Here is a 26,738-nt window from a genome sequence, read left to right on the forward strand (position 1 = left end):
CTCTGGAGAGAGAATCTTTAGACGAGAGTGTAAATGGTGGATAGACATGAAGTAGCACAAGAAGTCTTGGTGGTAGACACACTCTGTGGCCAGCATGCAATGAGCTAACATCCTGGGTGCTTACTGAGCAAAACTGTAGTGAGAGTATATTATTAATTATGTCTTGGATGTGGACTTATATAGGCTATGTATTGATTTGCTCTGAATCATAACATTTTGACGCCAACAAGATATTCTACAGAGCTTTTTACATTCAAAGCTATGATCATACATAGTGACTTTATCCTTCCACCACTGATGATCACTGCACCCACCAGCTTCTGAACAATTAAAGTTTAGTGTTGTACTTATTAGTATGAACCAGTAATTTGTTGATCATTTAAATACTGACTGTTATATTCATAGCTCTGTAACATGCACACTGATTTGTACTTAGTCATTTAATGGAATAGGCTCCTCTTGATACTGCTAGACTATTTCAAATCTAAATTTACAGAACTGCCACCTCATTTTTGTTCAATATAATTATTTCATTTTGTGAAGTAGTAATTTTCTTAAGTTGGTAGTTAATCTTTTTGTGTGAAATGCTAGTTATCAAAATTCATAACTAAAATATTTCAAAAGAGTTAGTGTTCGAAAAGGGCTTAATTGGGGCGATTACTTAGTTTTTTATTTGCAAGATACTAAAAGCTTCATAATATAATAGTGATCGTAGAAAAAAGTACAGGCCGTACAAATCAAAGACCTAAACTTATTTCCATTACAGGTTTGTAATAGTGCTGTTTTATCCATATATTTGTGCAATATGTCTGTGTGTGCCATGCTTCGTTAGAAGTATTAGCCGTATGCCCTAGTCAATCGACAGTACAGTTTCAGGGTCCCTGTTATGATGACTGAGTTTCACAGTGAAAGAATTTGTAAGGTTCAGTAATTACTCTAGAGACTTTGTACAATCCAAGTCATAAATGGCAACAACCCTAACAATAATCATAACAGATTCAAGGTTTCCATACATCACCCATTGCAGAGACCTATATGTTCCCTACGAAAATAAACTGTTCATATTAAAGTACCAAATTGGTCAACATTTCGATATTACCGTCTTTCAATAGTGAAGCGTTAAAGCCACATTATCTTCAGTTTATTACTGCATGGTCCTTATTACGTGGTACTTTGTAATAAGCATTATCCTTCACTCTTTAAAGGAGTCAGTTTATGTTAGTGTGAAACAGTTTGTCGCCAGTACATTTTGGCTTTCCTCTGTGTTGCTCATGTCTAGCTACTTAACTAATACATGCTGTTGTTATCGTTTCCGATGTACCAAACACATTTCAGTTGCAATTAAAATTTAAACTAGCAATTTGTTTACTTTTTAGCAGTATATTTGCTTGGAATTACTTTGTCTAATTAGGTTGGCGACCACTTTATTGACAAGACCACAGTTTCCCCTTCCGACTGTAGTACCGTTGGCTAGATTCCAGTTAGAATAAATGCTGCTACCTTTCAGTATATATTCCTTCAGGTAACGAAACGTCGCCTGGCTGCTTTTCTTTGACATATGATCATGGTCAGCTTCAATACCTACTGATAATTAACTTTGTAATAACCTGCAGTGTTATAAGGTCACCGATGTAGATGTTTAAATTTTGTAAGCAAGCCCATGATTGGTTCATTGTAATTTGGTAGTGGCAGTGAGAACCAGCAAGTGCATATGTGTGGCCATTTTCATTGGATGGGATGCAGAAATCACACATATAGTGGTAGAGAAATTCCGTCTTCCACACCTCTCTAAGAGAGAATTGAGTAGAATCGGTTAACTATGGAAGTTTCGTTAAGAACAGGGGATATGTGGTAATCTTTCCATTTGTCGGGACTCGGAATGTATTCTACAGTTAGCACCTAAGATTCTGGCGTTGGCAGAACAAGACAGATTTTTGTGGTATAGAAGAGAAAGATACTTTTCCCAGGGTATGAAATAGTATGAAATTTGTCGCAGAGCGTCAGAGACAGAGAACAGAGATGTATTCACCGTGCAGCTGATCATAGATACGGGGGTGAAATTCCGGCCTCTACTGCAGCCGTACCCTGCATGCGAATACCAGCAGAGTGGTAAGCATGAGGTGCATTTGCCTTGTCGTGATGAGAAGACCACCAAGTTGTTCGTTTCAAGTCGAAGTTTCATTCTTCCAAAATAATATGCACTAACGGGAGTAAACTGGTGCTTATTCGTACTTTTCTGTTTCTTTTCCTTTGACTATCATCTTATTTAGTAACTATTTGCGATGTTCGTGGACTCTGCTTTATATATTCAGTGGCTAGAGCCACATTAATGTATCTAGCATTGTATCCAATTTTATAGTGACCTTTAGTTTCCTGTAGCAGCTTCATAGAAACCCTTTTCATTACATGTAGTTGACTATGAATCCAGAGAAGCCACAGCCTCGATATATCATTCTTAAAAGATAAGACATCTTTAGCTCAGGGGCGGCTCCTGTATAGGTTTGCAGGTTTGCGCTACCCCCAAGGAATAATTTTGTTCAACTGTGTTTGCCTTCTGGCCGTTCTATACTAGTGGAGAAGTAGCACGCCGTTTATCTCTTTTGAAATGCCTGGGCTCAAAACGCCGAACGCAGCGGAGTTGGGCGGAATGTGCCGACGGCGACCGCAGGTTGCACTGTGGATGCAAACGCGGTCTTTGGTGTCTCAGAGGGGGTGCCGGGTGCAGGGGGCAACGCCTGGCAGCACTGTACTCGTATGCAGGCCTTGTGTGTGTAAACGCCTCACTCGGCCACCCTGCCAGGTCAGGTGTAGCTGCGAGCGAACTATTTCCTGTGCATTGTATTAGTTATTTTAGAATGGGCTACAGTGAATTTTGAGGCTCAAATGACAAGTGAATATGTGAAATAATGAATCAGGTAATTTCATTGCTCTCTGAACAATTCTGTTCACGGAAGTTTAAAGAAAAATTAGAAATCAAGTGGCTAGGTAGGGTGACTCCTGCTTTAACAATTTCGCAGATCGTTAAAAGGAAAAGTCGCCAATTCAATAGGAAATTTAACTCTGAATTGTACAACAAGCATGAATTGGTGTGTGGTTGTGACATGAATAATGCCTTATTTTGTTTACCTTGTTTGTTATTTGGAGGATGTCTTTCATGGTCTAAGCATGGAGTCTGTGAGATTCGACAGCTCCATGACAAAATTAGAAAACACGAACTTTCTTCAGTCCTTACAAATGTTTTGAATATGGCAAGTCTAGGCAATGTTAATATAGCTACCCAATTAGACAGTGGGTACAGAGGGTCCGTGGCATTACACAACCAAAACGTTACCGATAATAGGTACATGCTTTATCTAATTATTAACTGTATTTCCTTGTGTGGTGTGTTGGAACTTGCCCTTAGAGGACATGATGAGACTGAATCATCTTCCAGTCCTGGTGTTTTTCGTTCCTTGATTAATTTTAGTGCAGACTGAGACTCTGTATTAAAATCTCATTTAAAAAAAGCTACAGTTTTCAAAGGAACCTCAAAAACCATCCAGAATGAACTCCTCTTGTGCATGCTTCAAGTCTGCCAAGAGGAAATTACAAAGGAAATTATGGTTGCTGAGTTTTTGGCCGTAACAGCTGACGAAAACTGTGACGTAGCCTGTGTTTTCCTGATGTTTATAGTTTAGAGGTACATCATTAACGGAAAACCACTTGAAAGATTTTGGGACTTCATAACATCAGAAAAGCATGATGCCGAGTCTTTGGTAACGTCCATCATCGTACAGATAAATAATAATTTGGGGTGTTATCCACATAAGCTAATAGCGCAAACATATGATGGTGTAGCAGTCATGAGTGTTTCGTCACGTGGGGTGCAGGCTCTTGTTAAGGAAAAGTTTCCCAATGCTTCATACATTCATTGTTACGCCCACCAGTTGAACCTCATTATGCTTAAAGCCGCTTCTATAGATAAAAATGTGCGAATATTCTTCACTAAAAGTCAGGAACTTTGCAGCTTCTTTTCAGCATCTCCTCAAAGAACAGCAGTTCTCGACGAAATAGTACGAAAACGACTGTCACGTTCAGTGCCTACTCGGTGGAATTTTCAGTCAGGGAGCGTCAATACCATTTTCAAATATAGGGAAGATATTGTCACGTGCATGAATAATATGAACCAGGGACAAAAACTGTGTAATGAGAACACGATCCTGCAAGCCTATGGCTTAGTAACAATTTTGAAGGATGAAAAGTTCATATTTTGGCTTTCATTTTTTCGTAAAATCATGATCCATGTGGATATTTTGTATAACCAGCTACGAAAAAGGGATGTTAACCCAACTTGCGCACAAAATCAGCTGACAGATTTTGAGCATGGAATTGCGAACATTAGGGAAGGAGTGAGTGAAAATTCAACAGGTTTGAACGAGTACCATAAAAGAGGGAGAACTGAAGATGGCGCAGCGATGTGTAATCTACTGCGGGAGGCAAAAGAAGTAGGTGATGTCATAAGTTACGAGGCAAAAGAAAGATACACGTTCACTGGACACCTAGTTGCAGCCTCTCTCTTTCTACCAGAGAGATTCGCTACTTACTCTTCCAGTTTTCCAGAAAATTCTTTCAGAGCTGCTATTGAATGCTACTTTTTTTTGGAAGCAAAGAAACTTTTAGCAGAACTCTCTGTTATTTATAGAGGCGAGGAGTTCAAAAGCATGTGTGGAGCTTTGAGCTTTCTGGATTACATAAAAGGCAAATATCTTTGTCATATACTGAGCGAATCTGTGAAGCTCCAGAAAGCGGTAATTACAATTACAACGACCACATCAGAAGCAGAACGTTGTTTTTCTTCGCTAAGACGCATCAAAACCCTCTTGCGGAATACTGTTGACCAAGAAAGACTGCATCACCAGGTACAATAAAATCTAGTCATATTCAGGTCCAAAAAAGAAAATGCAGCTATCCAGCGTTCATAATCAGCAAATTTTCGTTTAAAGAGAATGTCAAAGTAAAAACACCTAGAACGCTACTTAGCGAAAATTTGCTTGATTATGAGTGGTAGTTCATTCCATTTTCTATTTTAGATTTGAACATAACTTAAAATTATTGCATTTTATGATGGGGTCAAAATTCTGTGAAATCTCTAATGTGTAGAAATAAAGGACTTACTACTCAGACAAATAGAAATAATTTTTTAAAAGCTATATATTTTCAAATTATCTACAAAACAGCCTCATTCACTTCAAAATACTCCCCATTAAAACTAATACATTTGTCCCACCGGTGCTTCCACTCTTCGAAACCTTTTTTTTTGTCGCAATTTTTTCTTGACTTCGTCAACCTTATCAAATCGGTGCCCTTTCATGCATAAAAATAAGAAAAATTCGCACAGAGCCAGGTCAGGTGAGTAAGGTGCGTGGAGCAACGGAACCATGCCGTTTTTAGCAAAGAATTGTCTAACATAGATGGCTGGGTGTGCAGATGGGTTGTCGAGTTGGAAGAACCAGTCTCCTGTCTGCCACAGATCGGGTCTTTTTTGACGAACACTGTTACAAGATGTACCACTAATGTCTGATAGTTGATTAATTGTCTTTCGACAGTCTGTGAGCACAAGCACTAGATTTTTTCAATATTTTCGTTGATTTGGGCAGTTGATGGACGTCAAGAACGAGGTTTGTCATCAAACACTTTTAAATCGAGTAAACCACTCGTACATTTGAGTTCTTCCCATTGGTGACATCTTGGTAAGCTGTTTTCAACACTAAAACAGCTCCAGTAGCATTTTTACCGATTAGAAAACAAAATTTCACAGCTGCGCGTTGTTCACTTGAACCTGCCATCATACAAAATGAAACAAGAATAAAACAGCGCTAGCAAAAGCAGTCAGTGCAGAAGAATAGAAGAAGCCAGGTCGAGAACACATGCGTTACTGGACTGGCAGTTATCGCGCTACACACACCTAGCAGCAGAAATGCGTACTACGCGAACTCCGCCCACTCCACTGTTATTCCGTTTTTTTTTTGTTTTTTTTTTTTTTTTTTTTTTTTAGGGGGGAGGGTGGTACCCCCTCGTATAGTTAAAACCTTTTCATTATTTCTCGGTGAGTGTGGTTGTGTGGTTTCTATAGTTCCTGTTCAAGTGCGCAACCTCTGTTTAACTCATGTAGTTAATGAGTTATCCGTGGCACAGCTTTGCCTGTTAATTTCATACGATCTCTTAGCGACCGACTCGTTCATTCTACAGATCACCGCGTATACTAAATGCTCAACCGACACCTCACAGTTCCACATATTGTATTTGAAGTGTTGAGTGTATTTTTTGTGCTACAGAGCAAGGAGGTAAAAGGTGCAGATGGGAGTTCAATTGTGCTTGAGCAGTGTCAATCACATCTCGGTCAACTGGATTCCACAGGTTACCAAAACTGCACGTGCAACCACAATACAACCAGAGCGTTTTAATTCACTGAAGACCCATGTTATGTATACCGTCGCAATCTACAAACCTAACGTGTTGCTTGCAGCATTTCGAAATATAGCGATGGGAAGTGCAACAGTATCCTAGTCTGAAAATGGTCGGGTATGGTATTAGGCGTCCAGTAAGCATGAATAATAGAGCAGGAGGCAGGTTGAAATCTGGGAGCGATGTATTGTAGTACCAATAACTGACACCCAATCACATGATCACCAGAATAGTCAGAGATCGGTATCATCTACATCATTACACATAGGTGGGTGAGCTGTTTTTACTTTTTAATTTTTTTAATGAGCCATCAGTATTCTGACTGGTTTGATGCGTCCCCCACAATTCCTCTCCTGTACTAATCTCTTCATCACAGAGTAGCACTTACATCCTATATACTCAATTATTTGCTGGCTGTATTCCAATCTCAGTCTTCCTCAACTGCTTTTGCCCTCTACAGTTCCCTCTAGTACCATGGAGGTCATTCCCTGATGTCTTAACAGATGTTCTATCATCCTGTCCTTTCTCCTTGTCAGTGTTTCCGACATATTCTTTTCCTCTCGTATTCTCTGCAGATCCTCCTCATTTCTTACCTTGTCAGTCCACCTTATTTTCAACATTGGTCTATAGCACCGCATCTCAAATGCTTCCATTCTCTTCTGCTCCGGTTTTTCCACAACCCATGTTTCATTACCATACAATTCTGTGCTCTCTTTGTTCTCAGAAATTTCTTTCTCAAATTAAGGCCTAGTAGACTTCTTTTGGGCAGGAATACCCCTTTTGCTAGTACTAGTCAGTCCTCTTTGCACCTTCCGTCATTGGTTATTTTGCTGCCTAGTTACCAGAACTCTTTGACTTCATCTATTTCGTGACCATCAATCCTGATGTCAAGTTTCTCACTGTTCCCATTTCTGCTATTTCTAATTACTTTCGTCTTTCTTCGATTTACTGTCAATCCACGTTCTCCAATCATTGGAGTGTTCATTGCATTCAGTAAATAATGCAATTCTTCTTCACTTACACGCAGGACAGCAACGTCATCAGCGAAAACTATCACTGATATCCTTTCATCTTGCATTTTTAATTCCATTCCTGAACCTTCCTTTTATCTCCATCATTGCTTCTTCGATGTACAGATTGAACAACAGGGGAGAAAGACTACGTACCGGTCTTAGGCCCTTTTTAATCCAAGTACGTCGTTCTTGATCGTCCACTCTTATTATTCCCTCTTCATTCTTGTAAGTTTCGCATATTACCTTTCTCTTCCTATAGCTTACCCGTTTTTTCTCATAATTTCGAATGTACCATTTTACGTTGTCGAACGCTTTTTTCACGTGAACAAATCCTATGAATGAGTCTCGACTTTTCTTTAGTCATCTTTCCATTATCAACCGCAACGACAGAATTGCCTGTCTAGTACCTGTACCATTCCTGACGCCAAACTCATCCTTATCTGATACATCCTTAATTTTCTTTTCCATTCTTCTGTATATTATCCTCGTCAGCAACTTGGATGCATGAGCTGTTAAGCTGATTGTGTGATAATTCTCGCACCTGTCAGCTCTTGCAGAGTTCGGAATTGAATGTATGATGACATGTGGAATAATCGGGTATACTGCCGGATGTTTGTGTCGCTCTGGCACAATATTTCGGCCACGTAACTCGTTGCCTTCTTCAGGTGCTACCCGAGACTGCCGTGTTGGAGGATCTTGTCAAGATCCTGAACAAGATCCTCCAACACGGCAGTCTCAGCTAGCACCTGAAGGAGGCAACGAGTTACGTGGCCGAAATATTGCGCCAGAGCGACACAGACATCCGGCAGTAGACCCGATTATTCCACATGTCAAAGTCTCGCCGGGAAAGCCTGAAGAGTTACATGAGAAAACTCTACGGGGAGGAGATGTACCTGTATGTATGATATTTTTCCGAAAGTCATATGGTACATTCTACACACCAACGTGAATAATCGTTTTGTTACCACGTCCCGCAGTGGTATGATGTTCGAATTAAAGTCTTTCCGTAACGGAGTTACTTGTATTATGCTGTAAAGACACTTATTAAGTTGATTTGGGGTATTAGGTTTTTTTACCTTCCAGCTGTTCCTCTGCATGAGGTAAACGTTTATCACAGCATTGTTTCAACATTCCAACACACACGTGTCAGAAAGCAGTTGCGTCAATTTCCTAGGCCCGTCTGCAACTCATTGCCTGTCTTCATCGCCAACGGTTCATGTAAGCGAAGAGATGAAACCAGGAGGAGCCAATTCTGGGCTGTAAAGTGGGTGATCAAACACTTCCGATCGAAATATCTGCTGAAGCATCTTTTTTGTAACTGATACGTGCCGCCGAACATCACTACGAAGGATACATATGCTATGTGATCAAAGGTATCCGGACACGTGGGTGAAAATGACTTACAAGTTCGTGGAGCCCTCCATCGGTGCCGAGCGGTTCTAGGCGCTTCAGTCCGGAACCACGCGGCTGCTACGGTCGCTGGTTCGAATCCTTTCTCGGGCCTGTATGTGTGTGATGTCTTTAGGTTGGTTAAGTTTACGTAGTTCTAAGTCTAGGGGACTGACGGTAGTGTTGGAATTCAGTATGGTGTTGGCCCATCCTTAAACTTGATGACAGCTTCCACTCTCGCAGGTATACATTCAATCAGTTCCTGGAAGGTTTCTCGGGATATGGCAGCCCGTTCTTCAAGGAGTGCTGCACTGAGGAGAGGCATCCACGTCGGTCGGCGAGGCCTGGCACAAAGTCGGCGTTCCGAAATGTCCCAAAGGTGTTCTATAGGATTCAGATTTCAGATCAGGACCCTGTGCAGGCAAGACCATTACAGGCATGTTATTTTCGTGTAACCACTCCGCCACTGGCCGTGCATTATGAACAGGTGCTCGATCGTGTTGAAACGTGCAATCGCCATCCCCGAATTGCTCTTCAACAGTGCGAAGCAAGGAGGTACTTAAAGCATCAGTTTAGGTCTGTGCTGTGATAGTGCCACGCTAAACAACAAGGGGTGCAAGCCCCCTCCGTGAAAAACACGACCACACCGTAACACCACCGCCTCGGAATTTTACTGTTGGCACTACACACACTGGCAGATGACGTTCACCGGCCATTCTCCGTACCCACACCCCGCCATCGGGTCGCCACATTGTGTACCGTGATTCGTCACTCCGCACTACGTTATTCTACTGTTCAATAGTCCAATGTTAACGCTTGTAAGTAGGCTGTTTAAGTTTTTATATTGGTAACGCCACGTAGCGCTCTGTATGTGCTGTGTGCAGTCTGTGGCTGGTTTGCATTGTTGTTGGAATATCTGCCATTGTAGTGTTGGGCAGCTGGATGTTAACAGCGCGTAGCGTTGCGCAGTTGGAGGTGAGCCGCCAGCAGTGGTGGATGTGGGGAGAGAGATGGCGGAGTTTTGAAATTTGTAAGACTGGATGTCATGAACTGCTATGTATATTATGATTTTTCAACACTATTAAGGTAAATACATTGATTGTTCTCTATCAAAATCTTTCATTTGCTAACTATGCCCATCAGTAGTTAGTGCCTTCCGTAGTTTGAATCTTTTATTTAGCTGGCAGTAGTGGCGCTCGCTGTATTGCAGTAGTTCGAGTAACGAAGATTTTTGTGAGGTAAGTGATTTGTGAAAGGTATAGGTTAATGTTAGTCGGGGCCATTCTTTTGTAGGGATTATTGAAAGTCAGATTGCGTTGCAGTTTAAGCAGAGTCTTGTATAATTGTTCAAAAGGGGACGTTTCATATGTCGACTCTTGGCCGAGGATACCTCGCTGGAAACTTCTGATTTTTTCTTGTAGTTTGTGTAATTAGTTTGTTTATTGCTAGCGCATAATTATAGAGAGAATTCCCTTTGTAGTTGCAGTCTTTCATTGTTGTACAGTAAAACTGGTGTGGCACGCATGTAGATTTGCACCAAGTATTTCGCAGCTGTAATTAACTAGATATTATTTTCAGTGCTATGTTAATGTGTTCTCTTATTTTTGCTCTTCAAATTGTGCTTTTCTGTGTTGTCATGTGAAATATTGTGACAATAATGGCGTGTGAAAAACGTAATACTAGGCTCCAAAGTAAACTGAGAAATGACAGTGAAGACGAAAGCAGTGTGTTAGCGCCACCATGTAATGAATTAGCTAATATTCAAAGTAGTAATTTGGTAACTGTGCATAGGGAAATGGAGCGGACGTCAAATAATGGTGTAGACAGTGAAACAAGTAGTGAACAGGGAAGCACTATCGATCGATCGGTCGGCAACAGCTCGCCTCAGGAATCAGGAATGACAGAAAACAATATTGCAAATACTGTAGACTCAGGTTTTGGGTTCTCACCGTTTTCTCAAATGAGTCAAGACACATTTTCCGCTTGTCAAAATGTGAATGTTGCCGGTGCAAATTCACTGCCGAAAAGCACTGAGGAACATGTTTCAGACACCAGTGCATTGTTATTACAATTAATGCAATAAATGGGACAAAAGCTTCAAAAGTTAGACACAATGGAACAACACCAGAGACAAACACAGCAACAGTTAGACACAATGGAACAAAATCTTCAAAAGTTAGACACAATGGAAAAAAATCTTCAAAAGTTAGACACAATGGAACAAAATCTTCAAAAGTTAGACACCACGCTTGAACAAACACGTGAAGATATAACCACTGAGTTACATAACATTGAATCGAAATGTCAAAAAGTCTGTAATGACGTAAAAACACAAATTTGTGAGCATTTTCAACCTACTTTTTCGCGGCATGAAAATGCACTACAGAATCACGAAGCAGCCATAAAAGAACTGCAAACTATTGGTCATGAAAATCATGAGACCTTGCAAGCTAAAATTGACGCAGCTGCATCTACCGATTTGGTTACGCAACATGCAAAAACTCAGGAAAACTTAAAGGACACAGTAGATACTCTGAAAATTGGTTCAGAAAGACACATGGAGGAAATTAGTTCATCATCAGAGAAAGTAGTTGAACTTTCGGATCAGCTAAATAATTTATCTACGAAGGTAGATGATAATCTGAATGACACAAAACCAGTAGTTTTCAATGACACAGAAGAGTGCGAACAAATTAGGAAGTTCAAACAAAATCAGAATCAAATTAATACGCAACACCAAAGAGAAATCCGGGAAGTACAAGATCAGCTGACACAGGTAATACAAGAATTACGTATTTCATAGGACATTCGCGCCCCAATACGGGAAGAGGGACATAGAAATACGGAACAGCCACAAAATAATAACACAGGGCATTTCGGAAGTTATGAAAGAAATTGGCAATGTGCACCGAATATTGAGATGGAACCGCCGACACGACGTAACAATGACCGATATGCGACTCGCCGACATGATGATTTTGACTGTAAGCTGTTCATTACTACACATAAATTCAAAACATTTAAGAATTCTGAGAACGACATTCATCCACAAGCATGGCTCCATCAATTCTCTCATTGTTTTCCACCCAACTGGTCGTTAGAACACAGATTAGAATTTATGTGTGGCTACTTAGAGAATGAACCAGCTGTAAGAATGCGATCGGTCATTCACGATTGCCACAGTGAAGGAGAATTTTATCATGCCTACCTCTCAGCGTATTGGTCTCAAGCTACACAAGACCGAGTAAAACATAGCATCGTAATGATGAAACGTTTCGAACAATCTGAATCTTCCACTCTTATGAAATATTTTGAAGACATGTTTCAAACCCATACAGCCCGTCAGAACTCATCCGCACTTGCTTAATCAAATTGCCTGAAGATTTACGATATATTATTTTAGCAGGACGTTGCAAAGACGACATTGAAGCTTTTCAGGGACTATTACAAGAACTGGAAATTGACACTGACAATCGCGGAATGCGAAAACAGGAGCACAACAATTACAGGTCACATCTGTCACAATTCCGCGATGACAGAAATAAAACACGACAAGGCTATTCTTACAACGTAAATCGTCACCAAAACAGACACCAAAGATCGCATTTCCGTAGTAATGAATATGACAGAGATTACCATAGAAACAGACAATATGGGAACAAAAACAATTATTATCAAGGGAGACAGAATAACTTCAGACGCAACGGTCCACCGCGCAGTTACGATTCAGGGAGAAATTCTCCACCACGTGACCGACAAGAAAGAAACTATGGAATCTACAGACATGACGACAGACGATATGATCGTAACGACAGACTTCAATTGCATCAGAACTGGCGAGATTCAAAGAGAGCAGGGCACTCTCGACAAGGTGAATATGTAGAAGTTAGGCCTCCTAATCCCAATAACGATGCGCGCCAACTTAGAGACACACAATGACTCGCACCACAGGCAGCCACGTGCGCCGGCTGGCTGGGAGAAAAATAACATAGCTAACCTTGAGAAAAATTCCAGTATTCTTTACTGACGTATACTGCATGATAATTACGTTCAAGTAGAAACTCTGAGTACTGTGAAGAGTAAAGGATTGCACCACATTTCACATGTAAAACCGTTTATTGGAAGATAATCTGTTTTTTTAACTTAGTCTTTGCCATAAAACTTTTCACTTCATGCTTCTAGTACAATTTGTCAGACTGAGAAACTGATAACATGCAACTATGTTTTAAAATTAACTATCCAGTCTAGAACCTAGGGAACATATTTAGATAGTAATTACGAATGCATTGTTATAGTGAACAGACGACACAGTGTTATTGTGTGCGTACATTCTTGCTTGTTAGTTGCACGATTACGTAACGACTATAAGGCTTACATACTTAGAACATATACCAGTACTGCTAATGAGGTTTTAATGCAACTTTTTGGTTTACTTGAAAATACTTTATGGATTTAAAGTGCTTTCTGAGAGATACCAGATGACACAGTGGTTAGTTTGACAGCTACACGACTATATCACGATGCTACTAATATGTGACATAATTTACATTGTTGCTTTTGCAGTGTATCTGTTTTATATCTGCACTGTTTTTCTGAATTCTTCTGGAAAGGAAAACATGTTTTAGTAGTAACGTTTGTGGTATAGCTACGAGACAGCCTTTTCTGTAGCACAACAATACGTTACAGTACAGCACTTTTTTCATCATGGCACTAAGCGTAACAACTACGATATCTATATGCAAAGCATCTCCCTTTCGTTTATGATGAGGTGAGTACATTGACTTCAGCAGAACTTTGCTTACAGAGGACGATAACTACGACACTTCAACAGAATTATCTTACAGCAAGACGCACATTTAGCGCTACAGGACATGCATTTCAGTGATTAATTTTATACTTAAAACATTTATTTTTAAAGATTTTTGAATTACAAAGAAAGTTTTCCGTGATACATTTCATTCCATTGCTGCAATCTGTAACACCTGAGGGTATAATTACATTAATCCTCAGGGGGGTACACGCCTACTTTGTGTACCATGTGTTTGGCAAGCACAAGGAGCCATAGCTAATATGGTATTTGCTTATACAACTTTACAAATCGGTACCATATTTCTCTAACACATAAATTACACAGCTATCTGATCATTTAACTGAGAGAGACAAACATTTTTTTTTTTTTTTACTACAACAGTGACACATGTTTACGCAATTACACAGTGGGGTAACTTCACACTTATGAAATTGTATTTTGTCTGTACTTTGTGAACTGTTCATGTTTTTTCAGAACCATTGTGATACTATGAGAGCTTTGAATGATGTATTTGGTATGGGATCATGATTTCTAAAGTACGTTTGAGGTAGTTGACACTATTGAAATGAGCAGAGAATTGTTTTGAAGTTTTGAAATTATTGCAGAAAGCTACGACGTTTTTGAGATTTGACATTATCACGACGACGATGTGTATTATGCTGTTGAGGTATGTTTATGATCAATAAGCTGATGCTATATGAGGAATTTGATTATGCTACATATCAGTTATGATGAAATATTGTAGAAGTGTCGACGATATGTATATGTATAATAAGATTAAGGAATAATGAGTAGTGGTTAGGGACTCTGATTTGTGGAAAAGGTTGTTGGAAACCAAGAATCGTACTTTTAAGAGTTATGAAATGTGTCTAAATGCGTGAATGTATCACAATGCCAACGAATATTTTTTGGACACTGTTATATTTATAGGGTTTTGTTTCTACATATTTGTAACGCAAATTCTCAACCTGTGATTTTTTTATATGGGACTGCTACTGTAGCGGAAACTGCTGTCATAAATATTTCAGTAAGAAAGGTAAGTGACATTGACGTAATGCGTTTTGGGCGCCCAGCTGAGAGGTAGTCGTCTGACAAAAGAAAGCCATTAGGTGCAGAAAAAAAAAGAGGCTATTATCCTCGCTATTGACATTTCTTTGTCGAAAGCATCGCAAATACGACACTCTCAAACTTGAAAACATATGATAACACTGTGGTGCTCTTAATTTATGATATTTACTAAAATGCCTAATTAAATGATGAGTTACATTTTACATCTATTGTATTTCTAGTTGAGAGATTGCTCATTTTGTTTAATATCTGGTCTCCAGCTGTGTTGCAGCATTGGTTTTATAAAATAAACTTAAATGCATCTGCTAATGTGAACACTTTCTGTCAACAGATCTATAATATAATTATTTTCTGATCGACATTCTTCGAAAATGGAGCTCTTGGAATGGAAAGAACAATAAGAAGGGACTAATAACAGTAACTGCATATATAATTTTCTTTTCAAGTACTAGGTAAATTTTTTGTAGAATTAGTTTTTGTGGTGCACCACTTTAATTATATAGACATTAAGATGTGAATATTCATTTCCCTCATCTGCATTGTTGTCTATAGAGTACTATTTTTTTTGCTTGTGGTATGTCATGTTTAGATATAAGTTATTGCATTTGCTGCTGCTGTTTGCCAGGCGTAGTGGTACTAAATTTCACTTTACATTACTCTGTTAAGCCAGTTTTACTACTGATTTATTTTTCTTGTTGTTGCACATTGGCTCATATTAGTTGTAATTTTGCATTTTATCTGTTAATTTCGATTTACTGCTGCTTGCTTTGCACTCTGCATTTTTTTGTCATTGCTATTTGTGTTAATTGTTTTGTGCTGCTACAGTGCCTCGTCCCTTAGTTTAGCATTTGAGCTCAGTAGATTTAAGTTAGCTTAAGATGGGGTAGGCTATATGTGAGAACGATTTGTGATGAATTGGAATAAATGCATTGAGAAGCTATAAGAAAATGGTTTGGCCAAAAAAGAATTTTCAAAGAGGATGTGAACAGAATATAGAAAGCATGCTTGGATAGGATTTTTTTTGGTGGAAACAAATGTTGAAATAAGAGGAAAGATCTACAGAACGAAGTTTTGGGTTGGACTGCAGTACCAAATGTCACACTGAAAACGAACCCTGTCTTTCCTTTTGTATTATTTCGTTATGTTTTTCTGTACCCTTGTGTATTTGTGTTCTTCCTGTCTTTGTGTTTAGCTAATAAGATTTATGTTGTAGAATTTCTCTAATACTCAGCTACATTCACTCTGATGAGGAATACTGTTATCCTCAAATATAATTTGCATTTATAATATGTTATTTCCTTTGTAAAGATGTTTAGACATTATTAATTCTGTTCTGTTTCAATTATCATGTGTGAAATTAATGTTTCGAAAACTATTCTCATTATTTTATTTATTTACTTATTCCATAATTCCTGTAACACTGATGTATATGTTTATTTCTATTCTTTTGTAAAGTCTGTGATACTACAAATGTTATCTGTACTGTTATGTTCTCTAATGATGTATTTTGTACCTTTGTAATTGTATTTTTATGTTATAAAATTGTAATTGACACCAGTTCATCATATTATTAACTTGTAAGTTCCATTTCACTGCACACATTTCTGTTGGTCATAGTATATGGACAATATGTGAGAAGTAGGGACTGTTAGTGTTTACACGTGTGTTAATAATTCAGCAAGGGACTGGATAACAGCATTGCTGGTTCTAAGGACAATTCCAAAATCTTTGTGAGTTCACAAGTGGTGGTTATGGACTTGCTATATTATCCTCAAGACTCTTCAATGGTGATTGTGCACCTGCACAGTCACAACAGATGGCTGCTGGCCATCTCTACAAGGACTACAGTGGGTCTGCATCTTTGATGACCCACCAATCCCATTATTTCTACAAGGACTGCAGTGGGTCTGCACCTCTGGTGGCCCACCAATACCATAATCTCTACCAGGACTACAGTGGGTCTGCTCTGTGATGACCTACCTACTAATACTCTTCAAAATTTCGACTGACTCTGCTGTGGGTTTGCTCTGTTGTGGACCAATACCTGTCTGCATGTCAAGAGTCAGCACTGTCTTTCCGTTGGAAGGACAACACTACTTCTTCAAGATTGCATGGAAATCCACTACTTCCGTGTGCATTATCTTTTACTGCTCAGACTTTGAAAAAAAAAATCACTACAATTTTACTGTGATGAATGATGAGGACTGTCTTTATGGACTGTGAGAAAATTTTAATTTTTGACCAACATTGTATCATTAAGTGTGTGCATTTGATTTCTTTGTTATTGTAATTATGAAAAATTTTTTCAAATCTGTATTGGCCACTGCCCAAAACAATTTGTAAAATTTTTTGTGGGGAGCATGGGGGCTATGTGAGTAGGCTGTTTAAGTTTTTATATTGGTAACGCCACGTAGCGCTCTGTATGTGCTGTGTGCAGTCTGTGGCTGGTTTGCATTGTTGTTGGAATATCTGCCATTGTAGTGTTGGGCAGCTGGATGTTAGCAGCGCGTAGCGTTGCGCAGTTGGAGGTGAGCCGCCAGCAGTGGTGGATGTGGGGAGAGAGATGGCGGAGTTTTGAAATTTGTAAGACTGGATGTCATGAACTGCTATGTATATTATGATTTTTCAACACTATTAAGGTAAATACATTGTTTGCTCTCTATCAAAATCTTTCATTTGCTAACTATGCCTATCAGTAGTTAGTGCCTTCCGTTTGAATCTTTTATTTAGCTGGCAGTAGTGGCGCTCGCTGTATTGCAGTAGTTCGAGTAACGAAGATTTTTGTGAGGTAAGTGATTTGTGAAAGGTATAGGTTAATGTTAGTCGGGGCCATTCTTTTGTAGGGATTATTGAAAGTCAGAATGCGTTGCAGTTTAAGCACAGTCTTGTATAATTGTTCAAAAGGGGACGTTTCGCTCTCCTTGCACCAAGCGAGACGTCTTTTGGCATTAGCCTGCGTGATGTGTGGCTTATGAGGAGCCGCTCAACCATGAAATCCAAGTTTACTCACCTCCAGCCTAACTGCCATAGTACTTGCAGTGGATCCTGATGGAGTTTGGAATTCCTCTGTGATGGTCTGGATAGATGTCTTCCTATTACATATTACAACCTTCTTCATCTGTCGGCGGTCTCTGACAGTCAATAGACGAGGTCGGCCTGTACGCTTTTGTGCTGTAAGTGCCCCTTCACGTCTCCATTTCACTATTACATCGGAAGCAGTGGACCTAGAGATGTTTAGGAGATTACAGAGGTATGACACAAGGGACACCCAATCAGCTGACCACTTTCGAAGTCCATGAGGTCCGCGGAACGCCCCATTCTGCTCTCTCACGATGTCTAATGACTACTGAGGTCGCTGATATAGATTACCTGGCAACAGGTGGAAGCACAATGCACCTAATATGAAAAGCTTTTTTTTTTATGGGGGGTGGGGGTATCCGGGTACTTTGGATGCCAGTTACGTTACGTGGGCTGCAGGAAATCAGGAGGAAAACACTGGCACAAGGAAATCGAATGACAGCACCTGGCGGGAGATTATATTGCTCTAGGTATCCTTACCTGCTCGCTGCGCACTCTTAACTGAAATGTGCGACTTGACGCTGTCGATGGGCATACCAGAGACACTGCGCGGTACAAAGCTTCATCGGATTTTCTTTACAATTTCAATTTCTCGACCAACCGGAACTTGAAAAAAACGAAAAAGGAGAAAAACCATCATATATTCGGAATTATCATTTAACGCCTGGGTGGGCAGTAAACTGTGGTTGTTTTTGCTGATGATGCTGTGGTGTACAATAAGGTGTCGATGTTGAGTGACTGTGGGAAAGATACAAGTTTGACAAAATTTATAGTTGAGGAGAAATGTACGATAATGCGGATGCACGTTAATAGGATTGGGTAGGAAGAACAAAACTGTAACATTCGGACAGGTATTAGTAGTGTCCTTCTTGACACAGTGAAGTCTTTTAAATATCTGAGCGCAACGTTAAAAAGCGATATGAAATGGAGCGAGCATGTGAGAACTGCGGTAGGGAAAGCGAATGGCCAACATCGGTTTGCTGGGAGAATTTTGGGAAAGTGTGGTTCACATGTAGTGGAGACCGCGTGTAGAGCGCTAGTGCGACCTATTCTTGAATACTGCTCGAGTGTTTGGGATCCGTACCAGTTCAGTTTGAAGGAGGAGATTAAGGTAATTCAGAGGTGGGCTGATAGATTTGTTACCGGTAAGTTCGAACAGGAGGTAAGTGTTGCGGGAATGCTGTGGGATCTCAAATGGGAATGCCTGGAGGGAAGGCGACGTTCTATTCGAGGAACACCATTAAGAAAATTCAGAGAATCGGCATTTGAAGTTATGTGCGGAACGATGCTACTGCCGCCTATATACACTGCACGTAAGGGCCAAGAAGATAAGATATGAGAAATTAGGACTCATACGGAGGCATATCGGTAGTCGATTTTTTTCTCTCTCTATTTGTGAGTGGAAGGGGGTGGAATGACTAGTAGTAGTAGTACATGATAGCCCCCGTCATACACCGTACTGTAGCTTGCGGAGTATCTGTGTAGATGTACACTACTGGCCATGAAAATTACTACACCAAGAAGAAATGAAGATGATAAACGGGTATTCATTGGACAAATATATTATACTAGAACTGACATGTGATTACATTTTAACCCAATTTGGATGCATAGATCCTGTGAAAGCAGTACCCAGAACAACCACCTCTGGCCATAATAACGGTCTTGATACGCCTGGGCACTGAGTCAAACAGTGCTTGGATGGCGCATACAGGTACAGCTGCCCTTGCAGCTTCAACACGATGCCACAGTTCATCAAGAGTAGTGACTGGCGTTTATTGTGACGAGACAGTTGCTCGACCACCATTGACCAGATGTTTTCAGTCGGTGAGAGATCTGGAGAATGTGCTGGCCAGGGCAGCAGTCGAACATTTTCTGTATCCAAAATTGCCCTTACAGGACCTGCAATATGCGGTCGTGCATTATCCTGCTGAAATGTAGGGTTTCGCGGGGATCGAATGAAGAGTAGAGCCACGGGTCGTAACAATCTGAAATGTAACGTCCACTGTTCAAAGTGTCGTCAATGCGAACAAGAGGTGACCGAGACATGTAACCAATGGCACGCCATACCATCACGCCGGGTGATACGCCAGTATGGCGATCACGAATACACGCTTCCAATGTGCATTCACCGCGATGTCGCCAAATACGGATGCGACCATCATGATGCTGTAAACAGAACCTGGATTCATCCGAAAAAATGACGTTTTGCCATTCGTGCACCTAGGTTCGTCGATGAGTACACCATTGCAGGCGCTCCTGCCTGTGATTCAGCGTCAAGGGTAACCGCAGTCATGGTCTCCGAGCTGATAGACCATGCTGCTGCAAACGTCGTCGAACTGTTCGTGCAAATGGTTGTTGTCTTGCAAACGTCCCCATCTGTTGACTCAGGGATCGAGACGTGGCTGGACCATGCGTTACACCCATTCGGATAAGATGCTTGTCATGTCGACTGATAGTGATACGAGGCCGCTGGCATCCAGCATGGCGTTCCGTATTACCCTCTTGAATCCACAGATTACATATTCTGCTAACAGTCACTGGATCTCGACCAGCGCGAGCAGCAAAGTCATGGTACGATAAACCGCAAACGCGATAGGCTACAATACGACCTTTATCAACGTTGGAAAGGTGATGGTAAGCATTTCTCCTCCTTACACGGGGGATCACAACGTTTCAGAGGTCGACTGCTGTTTGTGTATGAGAAATCGGCTGGAAACTTTCCTCATGTCAGCACGTTGTAGGTGTCGGCACCGGCGCCAACCTTGTGTGAATGCTCTGAAAAGCATCTTCTTTCTGCCGGTAAATTTCGCCTCTGTAGCACGTCATCTTTGTGGTGTAGTAATTTTATGGCCAGTAGTGTAAATTTAGATGCAGATTATGCATAAATTCCTGATCTGGAAATGTTTTGGCCGGGCGCTACGAGCGAGCGGTTCTAGGCGTTTCATTCCGGAACCGCGCTGCTGGTATGGTCGCAGGTTCGAATGCTGCCTCGGGCATGGATGTGTGTGATGTCCTTAGGTTAGGTTTAAGTACTTCAGAATCTAGGGGACTGATGGCCTCAGATGTTAAGTCCCATAGTGCTTAGAGCCATTTGAACCATTTTTGGAAGTGTTTTGGCATACTACTTGTATGAAATGTAGTGCATTGAACTTATATTTTTCAAGTTATTGTCAATTATATCTACGCCATTTTCAGAAAAAAAGTGTTCACGTGTTACACCGTGAAGCACTACGCGAAGTGTAGCAACGGCAGCAGCTGAAGTTTCCCAAACGCGTCCTGGATGTAACGCGATACAGGTGCCGGCAGCCTCTGCACAAACACGTTGTCGCCCGGCACGCGTTTCACCTGCGGCTGTGTTTACAGCCAAGACGGCGCCGGCCGGTCGGATTACGAGGATCCTCTTACCGCCGGCAGATTTACTGTAGGGCGGGGGGTGGGTGGGGTGGGGGGGGGGGGATGGTAGGGAGCGGGTGCGCCGCCGCGGTTCCGCGGTAGGAAGCACCCATTCATTAGGAGACTACACGCCGCAGAGCCCCGCGAATGCCCGACACGCGTGACGAACTGACGAGCGGCAGGCCTCGTCACAACGCCGCGGCTTACGCTAACAACACGCGTCGTGGCGGTCTACGATGTGTATGACTGATAACGGCTTTGTAGGGGAGATGGAATGCTTTTTTTAATTATCTCTGGGTTTTATCGAGTCTGGCGTCTTCCATACACGATACGCACACATATTTATGACACACACATATTGTACAGGGAGTTTTCGTAAGAGCATGCAAAAGTGTCAGGACATAGAGAATGCTCCACTGAACATTTTGAGGCAGGGGACCTTGGTTCGTACTTAAGGAGTTACGGAACTAAACTTGTCTACCACTTTCTCTAGCAGTACTGCTTCCCAGCTTATGCGTACAAGTTTACACGTACTGTGCTGTATATTTACTTGTTAATTCTTTACTTCCTGCAGGGAAACAACCAGGACGAGCCTCATTACTAGGCCGGTTTTGTTTACTCTACATGTCCGTCTGATGGCTCTGTTGTGTCGTATTTACATTGGACGATGACAGAACGTGCTATGAATCAACGACAGACCCATTCACTACTCAGTGCTATTCAGAGACGTACAGTACAGTACGATGGAGCCTTACCGATAAAGTTTGGAAGAACTCACTGAATAACGAAAAGTGTAAGGTCATCCACATGAGTGCGAAAGGGAACTCCTTAAACTTCGGTTACACGATAAATCAGTCTAATCTAAAAGCCGTAAATATAAACTAAATACCTAGGTATTACAATTACGAACAACTTAAATTGGAAGGAACACATAGAAAATGTTGTGGGGAAGGCTAACCAAAGGCTGCGTTTTATTGGCAGGACACTTAGAAAATGTAACAGACCTACTAACGAGACTACCTACATTAGGCTTGTCCGTCCTCCTTTAGAATACTGATGCCCGGTGAGGGATCCTTACCAGATAGGAATGACGGAGTACATCGAAAAAATTCAAAGAAAGGCAGCACGTTTTGTATTATGGCGAAATATGGGAGAGAGTGTCACAGAAATGATACAGGATTTGGGCTGGAAATCGTTGAAGGAAAGGCGTTTTTTGTTGCGACGGAATCTTCTCACGAAATTCAAATCACCAACTTTCTCCTCCGAATGCGAAAACATTTTGTTGACACCGACCTACATAGGGAAAACGATCACCACGATAAAATAAGGGAAATCATAGCTCGTACGGAAAGGATAGGTGTTCATTCTTTCCGTGCGCTATACGAGATTGGAATAATACAGAATTGTAAAGGTGGTTCGATGAACCCTCTGCCAGGCACTTAAAAGTGATTTGCAGCATATCAATGTAGATGTAGAGGTAGATATGGACATTGTGTATGGGGAAGTACGTTTCAATGCTCTCGCTGCTGAAAGGCTGTACAGCGAACGGTTTCCTAGCAGGCATCATCCGTCATGACGGGTGGTTATCTATATTGATCGACGAAAGCGGGAGGCTGGTTCATTGGAAAGAAGAAACGAAGGGCCTGGCAACACGAGGACCATTCGCACACTCGATTTAGAGGAGGTGCTGGGATGTGTTGCAGCAGACTCTGCGGCGTAACGCGCTCTTTCGCACATCGACGGCGGTTCTGCAACATAAATTGTCCACCTACCTCGATACTGCTGCAGTTCTGCACACGTAACTCCTGACTGCAGCTACTTAAGAGATCTCAGAAAAGCAGTGTTGAAGAAACTGAGATTTCATAACTACACGTCGGAGGCCGCTGTAAGTACAAAAAGCAGAAAACAGTCTTGCTAACTCTAAACAATAAATCAGAAATGGATTGCTGTTCAGATTTCTCAGTTCAAAGGCCCTTTTTAAACTTGCATTAGTATTTTTATTTATTGCTATTAAGCTAGATCATCAGCCCACATGTGTTCAAATCATTAAAGTTCCTGTTCACAGTCCTCGTCACACTCAAACAGCCAGAACTTTTCCTGTCCAATTCCGAATTCATTTACTGGAGCAACACAGTCAATAAACTGCTGTTTACTTTTGCGCTCGGCATTCAGTGGTTGTCTTTAAATAAAGTTTTTGCTGTCCATAAATACTCTGTAAAAAAAAATGTACTCAGTACCACCACGCTTTTAGTTCAAAGTTTACACACGTGATTTTTTCCAGAACAAAATATCGGTCTACCCTAACTTTAATACTGTACCGAAACGCGGAAGTCACAATATCACTTCATTTTACACATAATGCGTTCAGACACTTTCAGCATGACCGGCTCCTTCGAAAGCTAGTCCACCACTTCCTACTTCCCACTACCTCTACAAACACCTCTATCTCATGCGTTAGGTGGCAAAAGCGTCACTTCTTATTGGCTCTACAGAATTACGGCCAATTAGAACTGACTTTCAGGGCGCGGTTCGCGCCAATATCTAGCAAAAACCAACCACTGCTTTCAGCTCATTGACGTCATTAAAATAAGCAACTCAAAACTCTCTTGTTAAACAAATAAAATGAAATAAACCTTAAGCTGATTTTACGTCTGGAATTTAACTATATAGTCGCGAACGTTCTGGCTGTCTCTTAAATATTCAAACATTCTTGCACATCCGTCATCCACTAGTAGGGGAACCACTGGTAGATTCGTTCCCACGATACAAAGCTGGAACATTTGGAATTTCCTATAGAGAATGACAAACTCAAAATTTGATATTGGCGAATGTACCACATGCAGTCACACAAGTACTCTCTTTCACACTCACCCTTACACAAAATTACGGAAGGTTTTCTAAAATCAGAACTATGAGAACTTTCCAAATTTAAATCTAAACACTGAAGGTGTTATCATATCTTTTCAAATAGCCACGGTTGATGAACTATTAACATATTTTTTACTGACCTTTTTTTTTGGAACTTCCAAATTGTGACAGTTATTGACTTCAGATTTTGACAGATTGTTCCTTTACACCACAGAAGGTTATGTACCTAATACGAAGTTCCTCAGGCTATTTCTAGATCAGTTATTAATTTTTATAGTTCCAGGGAATGTAACTTTTCTGTAAGCGCCTCTCCGCTACTTTCACACGTTGCAGTCACACCATATGGTCATGACGCACGTCTGCAGGACACAGCTCGCCTGTTGCAGATCTTATAAGATTATAACTGCTTACGCTGGAGCCCACATACATTCATACAAGAAAGCTTTAATAGACAAATTGGGGATAGCTCCCTAGCTGCGATGCCTCAGCTCCACTACAAGTACTCGTCGTATAGCACGTGAAATGGGCGCTGCACGTACTAAGAGTGTAGCGAGTACCCCAGGAACAACAATTACATTCTTATCACCCTCAACGAGTCCATGCAATTCTAGGACTGCACCAAGGATCACATTGTGTCAGTGGTTGCTCTAACAATGGATTTATGACCAGATTTCTTCCAAATCGTGCTGCTTACTGCTGAGGCTCCGTTTGGTTGTGATGGTTTTTTGAACAGTAGGAATAGCCACGTGTGGAATGAGGAAAACTCTCCTACCTGAGTTGGAGATCATACCCTTCGCTGTTCGTGAGAGGATGTGGAAACAACATGACGGTGCACCGCCTCACGTCAGTGTGGATGTCCGCAGCCAGCTCAGTGCTGTATTTCCTGGTCGCTGGATTGGAAGGGGAGGTCCTATTCCATGGCCTGTGAAGTCATCTGATCTGAGTCCCCTTGATAATTTCCTATGGGGATATCTAAAATCACTTGTGTGTGAGATTCCAACGGATACGGAGATGGAATTAGCTATCAGAATTGTAGCTGCCTGTGATGTGATTCGAAACACACCAGGGATATTTGTCAGGTCGCGTCAGAATCTTGTTTACTGATGTGACACTTGCATTGAGGTTGATGGCCGTCAGTCTCACCACATTTTCTAAGATACAGCACATGGTACGTCCATCGTGTCAATAAGGGTTTCTGCAGTTAACTCTAACTAATGTAAATAAAAAGTTCGCAATAATGTGATTCTATTCCTATCATCTCCTTAAACTGGCTTCTCCGACCTCAGGTTCCCAACCTCAAGTTGCTCAGTGGATCATGCTTCATGTCCTGTTAAATTCTTGCACACTCTTACGGAAACACCCTGTATACATACTATAAATTAAATTCCCCTGCCCCGTATCTCTGTCACTATGTGAAGGCTATACTCAGTGACTATTTCGGCGATTTTGATACGGTTTCCATAGCAGATACAATGATTCATAAGGACAGTTTGTCCACACAGTTTACTACCGCTACGCCTACCAAGTTGTCTGGCCATAGGTACTTATTACAAAGTACTACATCTGTGGGGCCGCGGAGGGTCACTAAACAGGTTGACTCAGCTATCCCTACCGCTGTCGTTTTATGCAACCTGTTATTTTATAGCTCGTCTTCATAAGACACGAGCGAGACTTTAATATTCTCTCGCTCGCTACGAGCAAGCTTTTAGTCCTACAGAAAAACAATGAACATCAAATTCTGCTGGACATTTAATGTAGTTAAATTCTGTGCTTGGATACATTCGGAAAGAGGCGATACTTCCTGAGTTAGTCAAGCAAACATACAAAGGTGACCTTTGAACTCATGCCCAAGCCCACACTCAGCCCCCACTGCTTAGGATTTGTAATATATTGCTCATGGCACTCCCTACTACTACTGTACAAAAATTTGTGACTACATGAAGTATTCCCCACATTCGACATTTCTTAGTCTTTACTGGCTGGCCATGTAACACCACCAGCTCCCTCGAGCATTTATATATTGCAAAATTGACATTTGTATAAGTTTTATATTCAAAAACTATTTCAATTTTAAACAGCATAAAATAAACTGTTAAATCGTTGTATTCTACAGGTCTTCTGACTATGAAACTAGTGTGCGCGTAAGGGTCAAGTACGGATCGAATTGTCAACATAAATAGTTTTAGCGTAACTTTTACAGAAGTTATTTTTCATTCATTCTCCTCTCGACCATTAGTTATGTTAACGAAATTCGTTGTATTCGTCAGGCCTTCTGAGTATGAAACTAGTGTGCGCGCAAGGGTCAAGTACGGATCGAATTGTCAACATAATTAGTTTTAGCGTAACTTTTACAAAAGTTGTTTTTCATTCATTCTCCTCTCGACCATTAGTTATGTTAACGAAATGACTATGCTGCTGGCGCGATGCCTCGATCAAAAGAGCCCAAAATATGTCAAATGTCGGCTGGCGAGGAATGAGTGCGGGGTGGAGGTGCGTTTGGGGGTCACTTTTGTAGGTTCTCTTGAGTTACTCGAAAACCGAGACCCCCGCCGAAAGCGTATCGCAGTACAAAATTTAACTGCATTACATATGCTACAAAAAGTTCCTGCTCATTTTTCCTGTAGGAAAGTAGCTTGCGCAGAGCGAACAAGGTAACATGAAAATCGACATCT

This window comes from Schistocerca piceifrons, chromosome 6 (assembly GCF_021461385.2).
Source record: "Schistocerca piceifrons isolate TAMUIC-IGC-003096 chromosome 6, iqSchPice1.1, whole genome shotgun sequence".
NCBI classification, from domain to species: Eukaryota; Metazoa; Arthropoda; class Insecta; order Orthoptera; family Acrididae; genus Schistocerca; species Schistocerca piceifrons.